This window comes from Pseudorasbora parva, chromosome 5 (assembly GCF_024679245.1).
Source record: "Pseudorasbora parva isolate DD20220531a chromosome 5, ASM2467924v1, whole genome shotgun sequence".
Lineage (NCBI taxonomy): Eukaryota > Metazoa > Chordata > Actinopteri > Cypriniformes > Gobionidae > Pseudorasbora > Pseudorasbora parva.
Genome location: NC_090176.1, coordinates 37,668,655 through 37,693,811, shown reverse-complemented (window position 1 = coordinate 37,693,811; position 25,157 = coordinate 37,668,655). Strand labels below are relative to the sequence as shown.

Genomic DNA, 25,157 nt, shown 5'->3' with positions numbered 1-25,157 from the left:
ATAATTATCTGTCTAGTAATCATACTACTTGGTTCTGCAATAAGGATCAATTGTCTGGCACAATAAAAATCCTAAACTAGAGTGAAAACAATGCATTTATATTTGTTTCATTTATTATAAAACTCAAATTTACATAACTGAGTTGAAAACATAATGATGAACAGCAGCATTTTGCTAAATATTTCGTTTCAGAAAAGAAACAGTGTATTAAAATGAATTATTTATGCAATATATGACCATATTGCACCCAAAGATTTAAAGAAGAGCAAGCTGAGGCAATAATAAAACATCCTCTGTTCTCTCATACGTATCACTGGAAAGTCTGTTTGAATTTTTTTTTTTTTTTTTTGGCTGAATCAGTTCATTCAGATGGTCATTTAAAGCTGCACTGTGTAATTTTTCTGTCCGCTAGAGGGCGCCTATTCAAAACAAAGGCATAGTTTTATGACGCCAAGTTTGAGCTCAGAATACATAACTCACAATACAGAGCTCAAGACATATGGTCTTCACCTCACAGCCAGTAGGAAAGAATCAGGATAGGACTCTGGCAGAAATCATATTCATGGATGTGGTTATTGACGTTTCTGAAGTATGAAGAAGAGCAGGACAGAGTGTTGATGCAGCTGAGCACGGCTGCTGGAGTGATTGTTCTCGAACACACAGCTCGCGAGCAGCTGGACTTTTATTTTGACGGGACACAGTCGTCACCGCCATTTCCGCTTTTCTGGTCATGAGTATGAGGTAACACAGCTCTGTTTATCATATTAGATACATTTAAGTGTGTTTAAAATGATGTTATGACGTTACTCTGCAACTGAGAGTAATGCAGATATGACGAAACTGACAGCCGACTCCCTCAGATGTCCCCGCTCCTTGGTTAAAATATTGATGAATTCACTGATTCATTGTAACCCAGCACTGCTTTTCTGAAGCGAAATATTTAGTTAATTGCAGTTGTTCATCACCATGTTTTCACTGATTTATATAATTGAGTTAGGAATAGTTTATCCCAAAATTAAAATTCTATCACACCCTGATGTTGTTCCAAACCTGTATGAGTTTATTTCTTCTGTTGAACACAATAGAAGATATTTTGAAGAATGTTATAACCAGACAGTTAACGGTACAGCAAACTGTCTAGTTACCAACATTCTTTAAAATATCTTTTGTGTTCAACAGAAGAAATAAACAGGTAAAATGATGACAGAATTAACAATCCCTTAACTTTAAAGTGTGATTTACTTTTTAGTTAGTTACTTCCTAGCACTGGTGTTAGGCTATAGAAGTGAAGAGGAATTGTCACTCATATAATTGTCCATGCTCCTTTGAGCCCTTGAGGAGCCTAATGGGCATATGAACTCTGCTCAAGCCCCCATTCCCATCTGCAACAGATTTACAGCTTTCCAGCCATTCTGCGCTAAACTCGACCGCTGCCAGACCCTCTATGTGCGGAGAATGGAGGGTGTGACGGATGGTCAGGCTGACCCTGATGAAAGACCAAATTGACAATTCCTGCTGTGGCCCTTCATCATAATCGCCAGCAGAAGAGGATAAGAGGCCAGGACGAGTTATAGGTAAAAAAGACAAGGCTGTGAATCATCAGTGCTTGTTCCGTTGAGAAGGTGTCAGTGAACCTGACAGGCATGTGAAATGGCACTTCCATGACCATGCGCAATGGTTCAAGGGCCGTTATGGAACATAAATCGCAACCTTGTATCTTAGGGAAATTTAGCTTATCAAAGTACACCGTATAAACTGATTCAGATTTGCAGTTAAAATGGAGCTTGCACTCTAAAAAATGCTGGGTTAAAAACAACCCAAGTTGGGTTGAAAATGGACAAACCCAGAAATTGGGTTCTTTGAACCCAGTGAATGGACCCATTCAAACAACCCAATTTGTGGGTTTGTCCATTTTTATCCCAGCATTTTTTAGAGTGGGGGGCTTTAAGTATCAAAAACTTACAAAAACCAAACTCCTGCTGTGACAATATCGTGGGGGAAATAAAACGACGCTTCTGTGCTTCTGTGCTGAGTACACTGCAAAAAAATGCTTTTCTTACTTGGTATTTTTGTCTTGTTTCTAGTGAAAATTTCTAAAAATTCTTACATTAAGAAACATTTACTAGACCAGTAAAAATTATTGTCTTGTTTTGGGGGGAAAATAACTCAAAATTAAGAGAGTTTTTGCTTAAAATAAGCAAAATAATCTGCCGGCGGGGTAAGCAAAATAATCTTGTTTTAAGATAAATTTTTAGTAATTGTTTAAGGCAATTTGACAATTGCAGTCATCATACAGTAGCCAGCACTTAAGCATGGAACATACTCTGCAAGAACAAAGCAATTTGTTCATTTTCTCGAGGTGGCAAGAACAAGAACAAAGTTTGTTCTGGCCAGTACATTCCATACTTCACGAGAAAAGCAGGTGCTGATCATCTGTGTTTCTCCGCATTAACCACGCCCACTTTAAATGTAAGACCAATCACACAATAGTTCTCAGACACCCGCAAGAAAAGAGTTCTGTTCAGGTGATGTGTCGAAGACAAGCTGCGAGAACTCCCAAACCAGGGCTGGGAGCAAAAACTTTTTTCTCTGTTCTTGAGGAGTATGTTGAAGCCTTTATCCCCTTTCATAAAGCGTGCGTGCCTCTCACTCTCGCTATGGTTGATTTGACGGGAGTCACACGCGTGACGCATGGAGACACAGGACTGATTATTCATCTCAGCCAATCACGCTGACAGGAAAATAAATAAACATAATGTAGTGACGGAAGGTTTAGGGAAAATAGAGCTGTAAAAGTACTGATACAGCACTTAAAATGTATTCAAGTAAAAGTAAAAGTACAAGTATTTGTAATTCGTTACTTTACACCACGGGATTCAACAAGCTCTTTCTCATAAAAAAATGCAGAGAAGCGCTCAGAACCGGATGATATAGAACACACACTCCGGATGCACGCTTCTACCTCAGCTTCTATGACATTGCTTTGACATTACTTTCAACCCTGAAGAGTGAAATGGCTCTGAAAAACGCCCAAACTAACCAAATTCCGCTTTTAGTGTTTTCCGTCATATGCAGCCTGTACATTTCTGTGCACATCACAAAATTTGTTTTTGAGGTTTCATGACCTTTTCAGTACATTTTTCAAGTACATTTTTAATTCAGTCATCATTTACTCCCTAAAGTCAATTTAAACTGTATGCTTTGGTGAAACACAAAAGAAGATATTTTGATGAATGTGTTTTGTTGTTTATACAATGAGAGTAAGGTTTGGAACGACACGAGGTTGAGAAAATTATAACAGAATTAGCATTTTTGCCAGAATGATAGCTTTCAAATTTCAAAAGAAAGTACTTTTACTCAAGTAACATTTCAATGGAGTGTGTATAATTTACTGCAGTAATATTTTAGAGTATATCTGTACTCGACTCAAATTCGTGATTTGTTTATACCACCACTGCAAATCCCAAAATATACTGCTCGGTTCCTTTTTTTGGTTCCTGCCAATCGCACTGTCTTTTAGTCTTGAGGTTTTCAAGATTTGTGGTGTCAATGTTGACTGTTTGCCCTTTCTGTGACAGTTTCCTCCTGCAGTTCTCCATTCTGCTGTGTTAATGCTACATGACAGGTGTGAGGGCTTTTAGGATGCCGTTGCTAAATGATATCTGCTGCATGGGATCCCGTCCATGTTATTTAGAGAGGTTTGATAGGTCAAGTGCAATGTGAAATTTGGTCGCTTCACCGATGGGGATGAACTTCCTCTGAACCTCACCATCATTTTTTTTAAAGTGAGCAAACAAAAACCGAAAGCTGACAAGTAGTCATATTTGATCACAAAGCTCCAGATATGGAATCCAATCTGGCTGGAACTTATCTGGGCTCGTAAGGATGCCATCGAGGATCTAGCTAAGCTTAGTGGAACACTTATCATCCTCACTTTAATCCTGGCACAAGAGACTGGATCAGAGGTGTATGAGCAGTAATAAAGATAAATCATTCAATAGAATAAATCAATAATGTGATCCAGGTACAAAGCAGGGAAAGCGTTAGAGATGCGCACATTCGAAGAAGTCTTTCTTTCAGTGCTCAGCCAATGAGAAGTGAACAAATCTGAGCGGTGAAAGCACATTGACAATGCTCAAACGAATATTTAAATGAACGCTCTTTATTAAATATGCTAATGAGAGAGTTATCCATATTCAGTGGATAGAGCTTGTTCAAGGTCATTGGAGAGCACAGGGAATCTGCATTACAGCTATGTAATTAGAGATGCGTCAGAGTTTAAATTGTTGCTCTTTCTGTGGCGTTCAGGAGGAAAAGAGCTCATTACTGTAATTAGCTGTTTTACCGGCATGGTTCCGCTCTCTGCCATGTGACCATACGTTTGTAGCTGAAAGCATCAATGTGTTGCTTCGCATACTGCAGCTGTTTAGAGCTGGTTTGTTTGAGCCTTAAGGGGTATATGTTGCATGTCCCAAGTGTTTAAGTTTAAAAATATATTTTTAATGAATCACTTTGAGAATTTAGTTAGGGAACTGAACCAGCAGATTCTTCTTTGATATCATTCTCTTTCATTGTTCAATGCGAATGTATTCATTTATTCTGGATGTTATTTATTGTTATTTATTATTAGTACTAAATGCACTTTATAGACGGTTTATATATACACTGTAAAAAATGTTGGTTGTTTTTTGTTGGTTTAACTTAAAAAAGTAAGTAACCTGGTTGCCTTAAAATTAGGAGTTTATTGAAATTAAACATTTGAGTTGATACAATGAAGGAAATTTGTTTAATAAATAGAAACTCAAAATATTATTGTATCTGAACCACATAAAAAAAATGATAAATCATGAAAATATCACTATTTGGCATGTCTCACTGCATCATCAGAAATAAGACACACACAATTACCCAATATGCTTACAAAATCTTTTAATAATATTTTAATAAAGGTTGTCGAAGCTCAAAAAATGTTCATTGTATTAACTCAAAATTTTAATTTTAATGAACTCAAAATTTTAAGGCAACCAGGTAACTTTTTTTCGAAATCATTTTTTACAGTGTACCATTCAAAGGTTCGGGGTCAATGTAATTTTTATTTTTGGAAAGAAGGTAATAGATTTATTCTTTAAGTGTGTGCATTAAACGGATTGAAAGGTCATAGATCACAGTTTTTGCAAAAAATATTAAGGAGCACTAGTGTTTTCTAATTTGATAATAATAAGAAATGTTTAATGAGCACCAAATCAGCATGATTTTTGAAGGATTATGTGAATGAAGTGCTGAAATTCAGCTTTGCCATCTCAGGAATAAATTACATTTTTAACAAGAACTGCAAGCAGTTGTACGGGGCCAAGCCCCAGAAGGGGCTTTCGCCGAACGCAGAGCGACCTTTAAAAGGCCGCCCCCCACGGGACTCGAACCCATAACCTCCGGGCGCTGGGTCCATCGCTCATCTCGCTGCGCCACCGGCCGGGCTTGTGTTCAAACACCTGCTGAAGTTCCATAGTTCTAATGAGAGTCGACTCAAAAAGAAGATTTTTTTCAAATAAATGCACAGCATTTAATGTCTAAAAAGTTCTGTTTAGATCAATCTCAGAATGACTCAACGTCTGGAACAGAAGCACATTTTGCAAATAACCAATTGGCATGCTAAGCTAACTAGCATAAAAACACAAACACAGGAAGGGTCAACTTCAGTGACAAATATCTCAGGAATGGTAGCGAATATCAAAAATCTGTTCAGTCATTTCTGTGCGGCTCAGTCCGAAGATCATCTGAGACAAATTTGGACAAAATTGGACAAAATTTGTAGGAGGAGTAGCGAAAAAACTGTTTTTCACTTGTTTCAATATGGCGGACAGTAACATGTTTGGAATATGACAAATGATATATCGTCGGATTCTGCATAAGCCAGGGAACAAAATGAAATAAATTATATCAAATTTAGACAAAGCGTTCAAAAGTTATAAATGTTTTAGCAAAAATTCCTATATCTCGGGAACACTAGGTGGCGCTATTCTGAAACTTCTCAGGTACGTTCGGGACATGCTGACGGTCACGCATACCAAATTTTGTGCAGATATATCAAATATTTCAAAAGATATAGCAATTTATGACAAAATTCAAAATGGCGGTCACGTGGTTCATTCGATCCTAACATATCCGGTATCCACAGATTCGGCATGACGCGGGGAATCCATAGACACCAAAATTATGATTTTCTGACAAAGCGTTCAGAAGTTATTAGCAAAAATAGCCTTTTTTCATATCTCATGACCCCTAGGTGGCGCTGTTCCCAACTTTGGCATGGACCCTCAGATCATGGGTCTGAAGAAGCGTACCAATTTTCGTTTCGATTGATCAAAGTTTGGCCGAGATACAGCCTCAGAACCAATTTTGGGTCGAGCTTGTTAAGTTCATGACATCATAACTTTTGAACAGAGATGAGTATCAAAATTCTGTTCAGTCATTTCTATGCGGCTCAGTCCAAGGATTCTCTCTGCCAAGTTTCGACAAAATTGGACAAAATTTGAAGGAGGAGTAGCAAAAAAACTGAATACTGTACTTTTCAAAATGGCTGTTACTGTAAGGGGCGGAGCATTAATGTAAGATATTGAAAATGATGAGGGTGAGGAGAGGAATCAGATGTACTAAGTTTTATTTCTCTATTCCAAATGGTTCAAAAGTTATAATAGTTTAAATGTTGAATTTTTGGACTGGTGGTGGCGCTATGGAGTTGGTCTTAGAGACTCCAAATTTGGTATATGCATTATTGATGAAGATATCTACAAGTGTGCCAAATTTCATCATTTTCCTATATACGGTTCATAGGGCTGCCATTGACTCCCATTAGGGAAAAATAATAATAATAATAATAATAATAAAGTAAACCAACAATTTCAAGAGGGGCTACAGCCCCTTTGGGGCTTGGCCCCTAAATATATTAAAATAGAAACGTATTCTCAAATTGTAGTAATGAATCACGATATTAGTGTTTTTACTATATTTCTGTGCAAAAAAATGCAACCTTAGTGAGCATTCAAAGGCAATCTTACTGACTCCAGTCTTTTGAACAGAATATAATTTGGCTACAATTAAATCCTTAAAAATCCTTTGCTAATAAGTCCTGAAATATTGCATATTTTAGTGATACTAAGAGCTGTTCTTTTAACTGTCAAGTACCCGTCAAGAATTTGATTGAACAATGAAAGTGAGAGTTTTTAACACTTGAGGGTCATGGGATGACTATCACAGTTGTTGCTGTACTGATCTAGCACTGCAGATAAATATCCAGGGAATAGTAGTGTTGATGGCTAATGAGTGTGAATATGGTTGTTTAAATGTACATTGTTGATTTGAACTTGTGACATTAAACAGGTATGAATAGAATCATTATACTGTATTCCCCTTTGTCTCACATCATCTTACAGTCGAGCAAATTTGATTAAAAAGATCCCAGGCCCCTTTTTTACAAGATGTAAAATACGTTTATGATGTCCCCATAGTGTGCATGTTAAGTTTTAGATTAAAATAACCCACAAATAATTTTTTATAACATGGTAAAAATGTGAGCATAAACTGTTTTGTGTGTGTGTCCCTTTAAATGCAAATAAGCAGCTGCTTATTAAGAGGGTGGAGCTTCAAGAGCTCCCTGCTTGCCTCACACAGACACACTGAGCTCGTTTACATGCACACCAGCAAGCTGATAACTCACAAATATCATTTAAACGCAAACCGGTACACTGATGACGCAAGTAAACCACGTTTACATGACTTTATTAATAAACTGGGTTATTTCCTTGTAATGACTTCAAAAATAATAATGTCTGTATCTGACTCTGAGTATTCCAAATGTTATGTCAGTTGTGATGTTAAATAAAGCTTGCACCATTTCAGGGGAGATTTACGGCTCATATCATCTCACATGCAGTTACAGATGCAGCGTTTTGACTGAACCTTGTGATATATGTCCTTATTTCATGCAAAACGCTAGCTCGCTCGGTCTGGATACGTTTAAATCTGCCTTAAGTTTGCATTTTTGTCATCTATCGACATGCGCACTTCAATAAGCAGACAGAAAGCAGGTTAATGCGTTTACATGCCGCAGGTAATCGGGGTAAGAGGCAAAAAACTACCTGACCCGACTGGTTTATGCTTATGCAGTTTATAACCATACTCCGATAACCATGTTCGTTGTCAGCTTATTAGAATTTTCATGTAAACGCACTCACTGAAAGGAAACGCGTTCGTGGGGGCACTGTGGTGCAATCGAAAAGGGCACTTTCACTTTCAAAGGGGCAGGGGCTCAAGCCCACCTTAGTTTAATTGATATATGCTCAAACATTACATACTAACTAACGTTAAAAAAGTGACATCATAATCAACCACCCCTTTAAAAGTTTCTGGTCTGGTCTCTGATTAAGATAGTTTGTAAAAAGTGTGCATGTTCTCCTCTTCATTTGTGACTTCCCAAGCATGCAAATCCTGGTGCGTGTATCCTGATTTTAAAAACACAAACACACCATTGATCACAGAGGAAATGGTTGTATGCAGCTGTTTTATGGCCCCTTTAATTCAATAATTGAAAGACCGTTTCAGCTGAATAAGTGCCACTCAGAAAGGCTCCCACTCAGGTGAAACACTGATAATGGCCCCTAACTGCTTCTTGGACTCTGGCCCAAGTGGGCAAAGAAAACTCCATTTTAATTTTTCCATTTTTATTTTAGGACTTACATCGCAGTAGTTCTCTCTCGATTAGCTCAGAACTAATCAAGTGTGCAACCACATGCTGCTAATTTATGAGCTAACTCACAATGCAAGACTAAAGAGCCTGGCTGGAGTGCGTAGCCAGGAAACTTAAAGAGAAAATGTTATCAAACTTGCATCAGAGTGCAGAGCAGAAAATGTTAGGGGAGCTAATAGCCTTTTTGTTTTAAAGCGTATTCTTTGTTCAGTTCTCTGCAGCTCTAAATGTGTGCCTAAATGTGTCTGTATTAAAATATAGAGTGGAATATCATTATATGAAGCCATTATGAATTAAGGCATAGGATGATAATATTCAGTGGGATGAAATGTATTTGAGGAAGGATTCATGCTTAATTCTTCAGCACTGCACAAAAGTCTTTCACAGTTACTTTCTACACATGTATTGAAATGTCATTTGAAAAACGTCAGTGTTTTAACTGTCTAATTGTCGGGAAAGTGTTCTGTTTGCAGCAGCCTTTAAAGATCATACATGACGCATGTAGGATAGTTCACTTAAAACTGAAATTCTTTCATTGTTTACTCAAACTCATGTAGTTACCCATGACTTCCTTTATTCTAAATCAGGTATTTTGAAGAACAGATAATTTTTTTGTTCATACAACAATACTACTACTACTACTACTACTACTACTAATAATAATAATAATAATAATAATATGTTTCATTTATATAGTGCTTTTCTTGGTACTCAAAGCACTTTACATTTACAAATAAATTATGTTGCTAGGCAATGTGGGGAGAGGATGCTGGCGTTGTCTGTTCGCCGCTTCTCCACCCACAAATCATGTTACTGTACTATTAGATTTAGATTTTATTTTATTTTCTTGTGTTTGTGACTAGTCTAACAGTAAGAGCTACAATTGGGACTGTTGCTGATTGCTGGCAGCCACTGAGAGGACGTTGTTCGCCGTTCACCGTTTCCCACCGCTTCTCTGATGTTTATGTTTGAATTGCTGCGGTTGGTTCTGGTTTGAAGGACATTTGATGTTGCTTGCTGCGGCTGCTCACTGGTGGTCTACCTCGGGCTTGAGCTGCATGGTGGCTGAAGTTTGCACCGGGCTAGCGTCATCCGGGCCAGCGTCATCGGCGTCCGGCATGATGTTGGGATGTTCCGCTTCTCGGCTGCGCCGCTGTTCCGTCTTGCATTGCGCCCGTGGAGCGGCTTGGACTTCTGCGCCGACCCCGGTGTGTCCACAGAAGTGCCCGGAAAAATGTTCTGCCTCCTGCATGGTGCTGCGGCGATCCCCATCGTCTGAATCGTCATGAAGACCCATCATCTGGTCTTCAGCTGTCATGCCTTGACAACATCATCAGGACACTGCCGCTGGGAGAAATTTAAAACATGGAGTGGACCACAGTGTGCTGCGGAGCTAACAGAGACTTCCACCATCAGCTCTGTTTCTGTTCACCATCAGCTCTGTTTCTGTTCTGTTTTCTGTGTTGGTTGTTGTAGTATTCTATATTTTTACATGTTGTTCATTTATTTTTTTGTTATTTTTTTCCCTTTGTTGCACTTTGAGATTCTTTGGAATGAAAAGTGCATTATAAATAAAATCTCTATTATTATTATTATTATTTACATTTACAAATAAAGGGTGAACTTTTTCATCCACCACCAGTGTGCAGCATCCACCTGGATGACGCAACGGCAGACATATTGTGCCAGAATACACACTAAAGCAACTTATAGGGGACAGGAGAGTGATGAAGCCAATCAGTATATGGGAATTATTAGGAGGCCAAGATGGACAGAGGCCAATGGGCAAATTTGGCCAGGATGCTGGGGTTACACCCCTACTCTTTTTCTGAAGGACATCTGGAGATTTTTAATAACCACAGAGAGTCAGGACCTTGGTTTAGCGTCTCATTCAATGAACGGTGCTTGCTACATATAGTGTCCCCATCACTATACTGGGGTGTTAGGACCCAGGAGGTCTCCCATCCAGGTACTGAACGGGCTCAATTCTTCTTATCTTCAGAGGGCAAACCAGGCTTGGGCTACATAGTGATATGGCTGCTGTCCAAAACAGCATTATAACCCATTGACTTTCATTGTATAAACCAGTAACACTGAGACATTATTTAAAATATCTCATTTTGTCTTCCACTTCTTCCACTTCCAAGTCTTATAGATTTGGAACAACTTATGAGTTAGTCATTTTTGGGTCCTGTTAAAGGGGACGTTGCTATGCCCCTTTTTACAAGATGTATTATACATGTCTGGAATGTGTCTGTAAAGTTTGAGCTTAAAATACCTCTCGGATCCTTTATTATAGCATGCCCAATTTGCCCATATTTGGGTGTGAGCAAATAAACACAGTTTTTGTGCCTTTCAATGCAAATGAGCTTCTGCCCCCTGCCCCTTTTCCAGAAGAGGTGGAGCCTTTAAAGGTCCACTGAAATCAAAATTTAATTTTTTTAGCTTTTAGTATGACTGTTTTAGCCTAAAAGTTATGAATATGCTGGTATGTTGCAAAACTATGACAAAATTTGCATTTAGGAGATATAAGCATTCAAAATTTACAGTCTCCCACTTCCGTTAAAACTAATCTCAGATTTTGGTGACATCATCGCAGACTTCACTTTCTCCTCAAATATTCTGTCCAATCAAAATGCTCTCTAGAATCTAAAGCCCGCCCCCTACACTGCGAAAGCTGCGGCTGAAATCGGTCAGTTGTTAACACACATTTACTCATTTCTACATGGTGAACAGCACGTAGCACACTATATACGATAGGAATCCATTCAGTGTAAATATGCTTTCATTTGAGGCGAATAAAGTCTGTTTTCACGTTAGTTTCACACACCGCAGCAGTGCACACACCCCAACACCTCAGGTCTAAATTTAGACTACAGACATGAGAGCGCAGCGCGGATCATATGCGCGAGTCCGTGCAGCAACAAACATATCGACCCATTTGAATTCTGCACAGAATGCTGCATTTCAAAGCGATATGGAGAAGATTATGATGGTAAACAGTGTTTGAGGAAACTGGCTTTACCAAACAGAGAAGATCCGCTCTTGCGCTCTAGTCAAACTTTATACGAAACGCTGTTTCAAAAAAGGGGAGGAGCTGCTAACAGCTGAAGCCGTTTCAGCCGCTTCAAATTACGTCAACACATTGAATAATGCGGCACGTTTCAAGGCACTTCAGTGGGCCTTTAAAGCTAGTGCTTCTGATACTCTGGTGTTGTGCCAAATTCTGTGACCCTACAAGGCGCTGTAGTGATGGTATGGTTGGGATTGGAATCAGGAATAGGTTGGATTAGCTCTATACAGTGTCAACTAGGATCACATAATTTGGTGGTTCACAGAATTCAGCACTACACTGGAAACAACAAAACAAGAATCTCACGCAGCCAAAATGTTAGAAATTATCAGTAGCACAGTAGCAACCTTATGTTCAAACTGGAGTCTGGTACAAATGAAGAGAATCAGGAAGAAGTTACAACTTTTAGAATGCAACAGGACATTTCTGAATGGTCAGTTAATGAATTGATGTAGTTGTTGTGGAGTTAACTTTATTTTAATTATCGATTAGCATGTTCAATCATAAATTGTTGTACAGGTGCTCATTTGTGAACTGTAGTAAGATGTTGGTATCCACCCATCTTTATGGTTTACACATTTACACCAAAACTTTTTATACATTTTTGTCATTCATTTGGGGCCTGAAAAAGCAAGCTTTTGAAAACGGGTTTCAAAGTGCAAGGTTTTTAAAACAATGCCCATACCGTCTTCATGTAAACATAAAGAACGTGAATTTTTGAAAATGGTGATGTCATTCCCTTTTACAAGTTCCCACATGCGTATTACATGTTTGCGGAATGTTTCTTGACAAAGTGACATCGCCAACTACAGGCCTGTTCTGCATAATACAGCCTTTTAAATAATTTTCGCAGATCCGTGTGAACAGGAATGGCTTTGACAACATTGCCGTCTGTTTTAAGTACATCATTATCAAGGTAAACATTTACTTAGAATCAACCTTCTAAGTAAATCCAGCATTGTAATCACCCTTGTTTGTGAAGCAGACTGACGTAAAATGACTTGCACAAACATATAAGACCTAACCTAATTTCTTCAGCACATTTCCTTAACGAATTAAGTTAATCCACTATGTCCTCGGTGGCTCAGTTGCCGGGAGTCTATGGAGACACTTATGTTCATAATTGTTATGTGGCACAGACATTAATTAACAATAGGTGCTATAGCAGGGATATAAACATTGGCCGACTATGTGCGGCTCACTCAGGGTGGGAGCTATATTAATTGGGCAGATCGTCACCAGTCACAGTAGGGGAAAATCTGGAACAGTGTGTTTTCAGACACTGCTTCTGATTTATGAGGATTAAAAAAAGAAAAAAAGGAGTGGTTAGATTTTTACCATTAAAGGCTGGTTGTTTACACAAACTGTAGACACACAGTCTTAAAGAAAAGGCAAATTAATACACATTTTCAGATGTGATCATACAAAGCAAGGTTTGAAGTACTAAGGTATCCTAGTTGCCTGCAGTAAACATTTTCACAGGAGAAGAGCTCACCAGTGTTATGGATGTGGTTAATTATACTAGTCCAAAGTGATAAACTGTTCTAATTTTGCACAATCTAAGATAAAAGTCTTCCTTGAGTGCTTCCTTAATTATTCCTATCAGTTTTTTTCTTTCTGGTGTATGTTTATTCTTATTCAATGAGATAAGCTTGAATGGACTGCAAGCTGTTACCAGCCCCTCGAGCCACTGGTGGTGTTCAGTGATTATCAATTGCAGTTTTTCTCCAGACCTCCTGGGGGAGTTTTGACATCTAATTAGCAGTAGCAATAATAGTAGAAGATATTAATCAAGAAGGTCCAAAATACCTGGAGAAAGCTTTATGTTCACATTCCCATTCATCTCAATTGCAGTGCTCGTTTGGTGCGGGACCCTTGTGGTAGTATGTGACCTGCATGTTAACGTCTTTTCTCTGTTCTACCCACGGGTATTTTTTTTTAAGCAAATCACCTGAACCGTAAATGCCATGTTATTAATCACTCTGAAGCCGCAATAAAATGACATGAGGACAATGCTAACAGTAAAGAAATTTAGAAAATAAAAGTCAATTTGATGTTTTTAAGGGCCCCCAAAAAATAATCTGTCACTGGTAAAACAGTAAAAAACACTATATACATTGTATAAAACACGACTATATACAATAAAATATTTATGATTTAAATTTTGCTTGTAAATTTTTTTTTTTATTTAACCAGAATTCACAGCTGCTTTTGAATGGTCTTTAATGTCGAACCTTTACCAACAGGAGATAACTCATCCTAACTTGCCAAAACTTTATATTATTAATGAAATATTTTACTTTTTATACGGGCCTGTCATCAGAATCTATAGAAAATAATGCAGAATGTACTTCTTTTTTAATTTATTATATATATATATATATATATATATATATATATATATATATATATATATATATATATATATATATATATATATATATATATATATATATATATATATATTCATTACTTTTGTATTGCTATCATTCTGGCAGCAATTTGTCAGTTTAATTTGTCATGCAATTTAAAAAAAGGTTGTGAAAACTATTTTGCTTCTGATCCAGTCATCTCTATTTGACTGTCATTAGAAAGCATCGAATGTTCCTTCAAATGCATGCCTTATGATCAAAATGATCAAATATATTATGGTTTTGCAAGCTCATTGTTCATTACACAAATATACACACAGCCTGTGCTAGCAATAGATTTAATGCGAATATAAATGTGCAGCCATTTGCACTCTGCATCAGACATACTGTGTGTGTGGATGTGTAGCACAGTGTTGCAATTTATATGTATGTAACATATAACATAATTATTCTGTGCATGCTAAAGAAGGACAATGTAAATTAAGGGATGCTAACATTGTCTTCTATGATGTGCAACAGAAAAAAAACTCAAGTTGTTTTTCATGAGCCTTTAAGGCTTACAGTAATCCACAGCCGTTATACTTCATATACTTTATTCTTTTAATTTACACTCACTTGGTTTTGGCTTGGATGGTGTGTTTCGAATAACCAACACATGCAACAGATTTCCATTTGACGGCCAATGGCCTTCATCCTGGTGCATCCTGAGATATTAAAGCCAGTGCGATGACCTTATGGTGGGATTGTGGACATCTAACTCAGCCAACATATATTAGAGGAAAACAGGGACATCCTCGGACATAAAGGACAACGACTAATCACCCTATAAAACAAAACATCCCCATTCAACTCGACACTTTAATACTTTATTTGAACGGCTGGCGCCCATAATTGAATTGGCCGTGGTGTATTGGTTGGGCAGAATTTACTGGCTCTGAGCAGTAGTCTGCATGATGGGAGTCAGAGAGGTTACCTTTTATCCCCAAAGATTGCCCATTACAGGGGCTAAGTGGCTTTTTTATGGCCTCCTCTTCACTGTTGCCCAGGTCTGAACTGGATGGAGGACTTAAAGGACTTTGTATGGTCTGGGGGTGTTGTTTAAAGAGGATCAGGGGAATGATGGCTCTCTTGCTGCACTCCGTCAGCGTTATCAGCCCCCCATATCTGATGAGTCGCTCACCTTTTAGCGTCTCTTTATCCCGGCTTTGTGCAGAGATAAAACACCGGTACTACCTTAAGAGGAGGCTCGATTGGATCTATGATGTCCACATTAGGGGGTGAAAGAAGACATTAAAGTCTTCCTGGCAAGCTTGTACTCTTTGTCTGAGTTTAGATTGGATGGACTCAATTTGGTAAGTTTTTTTTTATCCTCAGGTTGTTATGATGAAAAGGAGTCAGCTGTAACATTTATTAAGGACTTGACTGAATAAAGCAAGTCCATATGAGTTAAATTGCCCCTATTATGCTATTTGAAATGTTCCTGATTTTATTTGGGAGATTGCCTATAAGAAGATTACATGTATCTAAGGTCAAAAAAACACTTTAAGTTTCTCATAATATACATTGCACATCACCATAGTTCTCAAAGAGTCTGACATTCTAAGTCTTCGGTTAAAGATTCAGTCTCTCTGAACCCCTTCTTTCCAAGAACCTACTCTGCTCTGACTGGTCAGACACATACAGTGTGTGCCGGAAGCCCTGAAAACAGCGTGTTCTCAACATGTCGACAACACGAACAAAACTATTCCAGGCCTCAGCTACAACTACTGTGTTTGAGGGTGGGTCGAAGTAGACATTGTTCTATGAGGAACATAGGCTTGCATTATGCAAATGTGTGACATTATGTAGGGAATGTAACAGGACCTGAGCCTGGAATTGCTAAAGACTCATTTTGGCAGTTTAAAATTGATTCTTGAAATCTTTAAATTTGCACTTTATTTTGAGGTTCAGTTATTAACTAGTTGCTTATTAGCATGCATATTACTAGGATATTGGCTGTTTATTAGTACTTATAAAGAACATATTAATGCCTTATTCTGCATGACCTTATTCTACATGTCTTAATCCTACCCAATACCTAAACTCAAATGCAAAAACTACCTTACTAACTATTGATAAGCAGTAAATTAGGAGTTTATTGAGGCAAAAGTCATAGTTAATAGTGTGTTCCCCATTCTAAAGTGTTACTGAAATTTGATTGGTAGTCTGATCTTTAATACTTTTGCAGAGCTTTTTACATTCACACACAACCTTGACTTGGAATTTAAAACATACTGTATGTCATATCAAGTTAACTTAAATGGCCAGCTAGCTACTATACAAGATTTTATCTTGGCTGTAAGGGTGGGTGGCAGTTGTAATTCTAGAATAAGTGTTGTCAAACTGAATTGAATCTGATTAAATCCTTCACATTATTTATTTGAAGTATTTTAAAGGTTTGATTCAATATTTGATTAAAATATCTTAAGGATTAATCGTATACCTGATCATTCACATATTAGGCTCACTTAGACTTTTTCTTTTAACACATTATTCTTGACAGACAAAATAATTGGTATAATATAAAGGTGCTATTTAGATTTATGAACACATTAAAGCAGTAATAGCTTTATTTAAAGTTTGCTCTTCATTTGAGATACAGAAATATCATTCAAGTTTTACATTCGCCCCCAGCCTCCCACATAGTCTCTAAAACTTTGATATGATTTCTTATTAGGATCTATTCTTTCTCATTATAAATCTATTAATGACAGTTATTTAGTGCATATATATATTTATTACACTAAAATATGCCAGGTTTTAGTGTGTGATTAATTAATGAAAATGTAAGAAATGTTAAAATTGCTTCTGGTCTCCCTCACTTCATTCCCAAAGAAGCAACATATTTTGAGAAACCCAAAGTTTAAAAGGTAAAGCAGACTTTTTTTTTCAGCTACTCCTGACTGCCAGCAATATTTTCATACCAGTCCTATCTTGCTGCCAGTGAAAGCTTTCTTATGCTTCTCATGGCGGAGCATTATGCCACTGCCAGCCACTGCAGCAGCCAGACGAACAGACACGTTACTGTAAAAATGTCTCTGTTGGCAGACGTTTCAGCCAGGCACTCAACTGAATTTCATAGAGAACCTCTGCCAGTCAGCAGTGGTTCTTACATTGGCAAGACAAATTGCCATTTTCTCTAGCCTCTGCTAAATTAGCCTCTGCAGGATGATTTCCTCATAAACAAGTGCATTCTATGCTGAAAAAAAAGACATGCTCCTGTCTGATATAAGCCTGGGAGAAAATAACTTTTGACCTGATGTCATAATGTATAACTTAAGCATGAGCTATGTTATTTTTTTTAAGGGATCATCATATTTTTATAGATTAAACCCATTACCCAATAGATGTGCCATTTATTTTGCAATTGTAGTTTAAGATTCCTATGCAAATTACCTTTTTGCATGTGAAATGAGCAAAATCACTGACACATTAGAGTAGTTTATAAAATATAGTTATGTAATATAGATCATTTTTGAAGCTGTCGTTTCAGCTTGGTTTAAAAAAATAAAAACATGTCTATAAAAAGCATTCAGGAATATTATCTGTTTGTTTCTAACCTTTTTTATTAACATGTTCAAATAATTTGAGTTCAAATATATATTTCATATCAATGTATTTACTTAGCCATAAAAAGGGAATATGATATTATAATTTAACATTTTATGAGCTATGACTTTTTTTTTTAAATGAGCCATCTGTTTTTCAGTGCCTTTTTAGTTAAAGTTGTGAGAGAAACAAAAAACTAAAAAAACATGTTGTTTATGTATATGTGGTGTTTTTAACATGTTTTCAGACAAACCATGTACAAATTCATAAGTCAACACCTTTGCTGAGTATTTTCTCTTTAAAACTGCAGTGACCTAGCCTAGAAATCTAGACGCACCCTAGCGGCAGCAAATTTAATCTGCCCGCAAGTGTCGTCTAGGAACTCTCAATACCCTTCTGAGCTGTATTCCTCTCAATCTGGACGGGCCAATCACATCGTGTATAGAGTCGGCGGGCGGGGCCATAATGACGACGTTTGAGTTGCGTTTGCGTGCTTCTAGTAAACACAGAAACTGGCGAACGGCGGCGGTCTTTCGAATCAGCTTTGACTGCGACTCTGGAAGACTTGGAGTTAAGCTTTTCTCTGAGAAAAGAACAAAGAACGGCACTGAAGTCATTCTTAAGAAGGGAAGATGTGTTCGGAGTTTAGCCGACCGGATACGGTGAATGTTTAATCTATCAACAAGCTCTGTTTCACCTTCGTTGCTCTGGTTGGTTGTAGCGCTATCCTATCGCGTGCAGAGGGAGTTTGAAAGACAACTGTTTATCCCGCCCCTCGGATTGAGCCCTGTCAATGGTGAGTTTCCAGACCAAACATCTTGATGTGGGTCTGGCTTGTCAGGCTAGCAGTGACCCAAAGATGCAGTTTGAAATCACTGGTGAAGTCACACACTACCTTGTAACCAATCACGTCAATATGCGGGCAGGCTTTAGCATATTATCATTAGGCCTACTATGCTGCGAAGCAGTGGAGTCTCAAGAGAAGCCATATTTTTCTGCTGATTATGAAAAAGCGTATGAATTCAGCAATATAATTTATACATATGATGTATATTATTATGTTATGGTGAACTATATGCCTTTCTCCACTAACGTACTAAGATGTTCAAAGCCTTTCTAAGGATACAGATTTTTAGAAGCCATATGAGATCCTAAACAGGAGCAGGGTTTGTGTAACATTAGCAAAATATTATTAGCAGTTTGATAAGGCAGTCAAGGAAATGCGAGTCATGTTAATTACCATTGTGTGTGCGATGTTGTAAAGAGCGATAGGCTACCATTGTGCAGGGTTTACTACGGTAACTTGACAGAGTGCGTTTCTGATCTGGTGTGAGTGAGTGGAGGTGGGGATAATTTGCATATTCATGGGACTGTAATTTTGGTGATCAAAGATGAGTTTTAAGAGATCTAATATTGATTACAGGGGAACATTAAGCTGCTATTGTCTCGCTGACTCTACAGCAAGACAGAGCTGTGCCGTACCTCACCGACTCCACCAGCTAAATTCTGGTTGTGAATTAACAGGCGACGTGTAAACGCCTGCTTCCAGTATGTTAATGCTGCGGAGCAATGCACAGTCACAGACCAGTTTTGTGTGTGTGTAATCTCTCTCTTCCATCTGTTTTACCTTAACGCTGACTTAATGTTTTGGTGTGTGTATGCACACTGTGTCTGTGTGAGCTGTACTCAAGTGTGCATTCATTTAAAATAATTTTTTTTGTGATTGAATAACATCCTAGATATTAATTAATCTCAAGCAAGTGCATTAGGGAGAATATTTTGGCACTTTCCCTATTATTTCAAAACATTTGTTAACATATGGGATATGTTTATGTGTGTGTATTTAATGCTTGTGAGAGTATGGGTAATAAAGCAGGGCATGATAATGTGGGTTAAAAGCTGCCGGCTTCATTGGGAATAGCAGGCCTGTTTATTTGCATCAAAGCATATTTTACATATGTTTGAAAGGTTTAATCTTTACAAAAGTCTTCTGGCTCATGTTGGTTTTTTAGAAATAATTTAGATATGTACTGTATGTCTAAATGCACCATTCAAACATTTGGGGCCCATAATATTTTTTTAAATGTTTTTTAAAAGAAGTCTTGGTCACACTTTAGACTAGGGTCAATTATCACTATTAACTAAAAATTTTGACTATGACTTTTTCCTCAGTAATGTATATGTTATGTTTAGGTACCGGGTTTGATTAATGGATGTAGAACATGATCATGTAGAATAAGATATTAATATGTGCTTTATAAGTAATAATAAACCAATATCCTAGTTATATTCATGCTAATAAGCAACAAGTTAACAGTAAGAATTGGACACTAAACTGAAGTGTTGCCTAATTCTTTTATACTCACCAAGGCTGAAAAAAAATCACTTAAAAGATTATCATTAAATATTCTTACAGTTTAAAATAATTGTTTTTTATTTGAAAATATATTATATAAAGCAGCCATTACTTCAGTCTTCAGTCTCATAATCCTTCAATCTCATTTCTTCTTTTTATCATTGTTGAAAACAATGTTGTGCTGCTCATATTTTGATACATTTATGTTCAAGATTCTTTGGTGAGTAAAGAGCATATTTTTTGAAATACGAACCTTTTGTAACATTATAAATGTCTTCACTTTCATTTTTAAACGATTTAATGTATTTGTGCTAAGTAAAAGTATTATTATTTTTTACTTATTCCAAACTTTTGAATTAGAAATGAAGACTATATAAGTCTATATTAGATATTATATCATATATATATAAAAACATGCATACATATGGTGCAGGCCAAAAGTTTGGACACATTACTATTTGTAATGTTTTTGAAAGAAGTTTCTTCTGCTCATCAAGCTTGCATTTATTTGATCAAAAATACAGATTTTTTTTTTTATTTTTTTTTTATTGTGATATATTATTACATTTTAAAATATTTGGTTTTCAATTTATTATATTTTAAATTATTATTTATTTCTGTGATGCAAAGCTAAATTTTCAGGATCTTTACTCCAGTCTTCAGTGTCACGTGACATCCAGTCTATCACATGATCCTTCAGAAATCATTCTAATATTCTGATTTATTGTGAGTGTTGGAAACAGTTCTGCTGCCTATTTGATGAATAAAAGGTTCAAAATAACTGCATTCATTCAAAATAAAAACACATTTTCAAATAATATAATTTTCCTTTACTATCAATTTTTATCAATTTAACAAAACCTTGCTGAATAAGATTATTGATTTATAAATAAAAAAAAAGACTGACCCCAAATTACTTACCAGTAGTGTATAATGGTTTTACAAAAGATTTCTATTTTTAAAACATTTGCTTCTTTTTTATTTATTTAATTTTTTACTTTTTATTCATCAAAGTATTATAAAAAAGTATCACAGGTTATGAAAAAAATATTAAGCAGCAGAACTGTTTCCAAAAACTCTTTAAAAATGAATCATCATATTAGAATGATTTCTGAAGGATGATGTGACACTGAAGACTGGAGGAATGATACTAAAAATTCAGCTTTGCATCACAGAAATAAAAGTCTTAATTTTATCACGCTTATAAAGTCATAGCCTAAATACTCACTGCTGTAATTAATGCCAAAAAGATCCTTTATCAACAAAATATTTATTTGGGAAAGAATGTGCCCTTTTTCTCATCGACAGTTTTGTTGGTCCATTTCCTCCAGCTACTTTGCTGCCTTTCATACCTCTCTGAATCCTCTTAGCCTGGTCTAACTGTGCACTGCAGACAGGAAACAATCCAGGCAATCTCGCTCACGGTTTGAGAACAAAGTTTGTGTCTCTACTCTTTGCTGGATAGTAATCATATCACGGTGTGGGTAATTGCTATTTCCAGTTAGCTCAAGGGCAGGAAGACAAGCTTGTCATTTCCTCCTCTTTGTTGGCTGCCTGTCACAAGTTTAGTAGTTGATCACCTCCCCCAGATTCCCTTATCTGGTATCACTATAGTCTCCTATGAGCTTGCTTTCTTCTGCCTGTCTGCTAATGGCCTTCTTAGGTCTCCTTAGGGAGTGCTTAAATCTCTGTAGCCAGCCACACACTTCTGTGAGTAGGGTCATTATTAATAAAAAAATATGTGCTGGGGGAGCAGGAAAGACTTTCTGGTGGTATTCACTGCTGAAGCCAACTGAACAGATGGTTTTAAATGTGCGCGGCCACCTCGCTAACCCCACCTTTTTGACAAGGAAACATATCCTCACAAGCTAAACTCCCTGAATAAGGCCCTCAATGGCAGCATGGGCCAATAAAGCATCTGTCAGACGCTAGGGCAAAAGATTCCAGCATTATCAGTTATGCAACACACCAGTTCTGTGTACCATTCAGAATTTAATTGAGAATGCCTTTTAAATTCAGGAAATTAATTTGGTAATAATTTACAGCAAGGCTAGCCATTTAAACCATTAGTTAACTACATTAGTTAACATAACTCAATGTATTTTTTACAACGGGGTAATAGCTTGTGTTGCAATAGCTTACACACAGCACAAGCTTGATTTCGAATGGTAAATTGAATTTAAAAAGACGAGTAAACAGTAATAAAATAAGAACAAATAAACAGATTACAAACTATAGCACAAATAAATACAATAGAATTAAAGATACAAATTAAATAGACTGCTTTATTTTTTCAGGTAGGTCTAACATTCAGCTAAAAAACTGAATATAAAAAAACTAGAAAAATTAATTACATTTAAAATAACATTGGATAATGTTCTTTGTAAAAAATGAAATAGCCTACAGATTAAACCATTAAAGTTACACAAGTTGATAAGTAAAGAGCAATGTGATTGTTTGTCTTTTTGTAGTTTGAATAAAAAATAACTTGCTTTAAGACCTAACGCACGCATGGATCCTAAACACTGTTCCTGTTTACGACTGTGTTTACATTTATACTCTTCAAGATATGCACTGAGAATTTGTGTGTATTTGACCAATAATAAGCTGGAAAAAGAAGCAAATGTTTGCACTTCTATGTGAGAGGCGGCTTTATTGCGGTATGTGTGTGTGCGCTTCAGATGTGCGAAATCTGAGGGGATTAGAATTATGTGTCCGGTTATGTGCAATCCCGCACAAAATTCAGACCGATCACACACTAACACTAACACGCCGTCATGAGGAAAAATTCAGACCGATCACACACTAACACTAACACGCCGTCATGAGGAAAAATTCAGCAAAACGCGCGTTCACCGTGTTCAGAGGGTTAACCGGGTTGAGTGAGAATATGCGGGTGTGTGTCAATTCGCTGCCGGTCGGAGAGGAGAGCACAGCTGGTATCGATGTATCGTTTCAGATATTTCAATATCGATATTTTTGACAACATTAATTGCACTGTGCCGATCCAGGCGCTTTAAAAGTTAAATAAATCAACACTTTAGAGTGCCGCTTACCGTGCTCCATGGCTGCAAGAACAAGTGGGCGTGGCAAGCACTTCAAGAAATCAGGTGACTGCTATGGAAACCAAAACTTACACATTTGGAACCGATGATCGGAATCGAAAACAAATTTTCTAAACGATTACAATGGCATCGTTATAACGGTTCCAAGTTAGAACCGGTTCTCGATGCCCAACCCTATATTTGTATTTTAATATAAGCAAGTTTAAATAAAATGTATCAAAATACAAAGAAATGCATTTAACTAGAAAAGCAATATTTGCAAAGACAACCTTATAACTTTTTTTGAAAGTTTGGAAAAAAGTTTACAAAATATTAAGTCTTGCAAAGCCAGACCTTCAGACTGTAGGCAGAAGGTCTAGACTCCATCACAGCTTTCATTAGCCAAGGACTGCACAACAGAACGTTTGACTGACATGTAACGCAACCAATCACAGTTGGTTTCCGCACCATGTTTAGGGCCGTGAAAATGGAAAATGTATGTCTCTACAATAACAGACGCAAGAAAGTTGTGCAAGTTTACTTCAACAATGCAGGCACGAACTTTGCGTATTACACAATTCACATTTTTGAAAGTTCACACACTTCTCCCAGACATCCTGTAGAATTCAACCAATCGGATGACGACTGAAAAAGTGTTTCCAGTGAAGTGTGCCATGTGCATCATGTGACGTCTGAGTCTGAGACTAATAAACTATAGATATTTATCTTAATGTAGTTTACGTCATCATAAATTAACATTTGCGGATCAAGGTGGAAGATCACTTCCTTTGCAGAATGCATTTCCTGTTTTGAATTTCTTTAATTTGCAATTGAGTAAATCCCTCTTCCTGCAATTCCAATTCAGAATCCAATACACCTGCCACTAGGTGTGAACATTTCAATTCAGATTCACACTCATGAATTGGCGAGAATCCAATTCTTCAATTTTTAATTTTGAACAGCCCTGCTATGCACCATCTGTTCCTCACTGCGTCATGAAAATGGCTCTCCAACTAGGCCAAGTCCACCCTTAGAGATGAGTTGCAAGGGTATGTGTGTGGGGAGATGCTCTTCGACGTGCTAAAATAGCGAATGAGAGTGTGGCGACATCCATCCTCTTCTGGGTCGCCCTCCTACCTGCCTTACTCTGCGCACCAGGGCCTTGTTGACATTTTCATCTGTGTCGCCTGCAATTTATGTACGGTTAGTCTTGTGCCTGAGCACACTCCAGAACCGTGTAAATGCAAGCAGGGAGAAAAAGAACAAATTGCTTTTTTAAATTGCCCGGACAAGTATCCCGCTCTTAGCCAATAAAGACAAAGTACATAGCTCAGCCCGAGGTGTGTTGCAGCGGGAGTCTGTGTTTTCCCAGTCACGTAGTGTACGTGAGGTAACAAATTATTTTCCGACAACAGACTGATATGATAATGACATGAGAGGCCTTAACTGCCTCTCATATTTCTTCATAAGGAAACTAGGGCGGCGGCATAAATCAAGATCTGTTGTTATGAGGAACTGAGGCAGGCAACACTGTGACTTCATTTACAATAAGCTGTGTGTTGATGGGCGGATGATTTGGGAAATAAACTTGTGGACCCAGATGGAGCTCTGACTCTCTGTGGGTGGTAGCAGTGTCTCAGTCTGTGTAGGGAAGTTGGCCACCGCTGTCTCGTTCATCACTGTTAACAAAGCACACTGTCCCCTGGTATCAGTCTGCCTTGGACACTGATTTGTTGTGTTACCGATCCAAACTGTTTTCACCTCAGAACAGAAATTTTCACAGCTTATTTCTCGTGATTCCAACTTCTATATCTTGCAATTGGACTTTGTATCTGAATAGTTTAATCAAATATAGTTTATCTTTTGCATATTTCCTTTATTGAATATATAAATTGAGACTTCCCTCTGTTAACAAATACATACAACACAATGTCAATGCAAATAAAAATGCAAAAAAAAATGTCAATGTAAGAAATAAATG

General features: G+C 37.2%; 1 protein-coding gene across 3 annotated transcripts in view; it reads left to right on the top strand.

Annotated features, from left to right (window-relative positions):
• Positions 1–25,157, top strand: part of ncam2 (neural cell adhesion molecule 2) — a 266,655-nt gene that overhangs the window by 42,561 nt on the left and 198,937 nt on the right. The window lies entirely within an intron of this gene.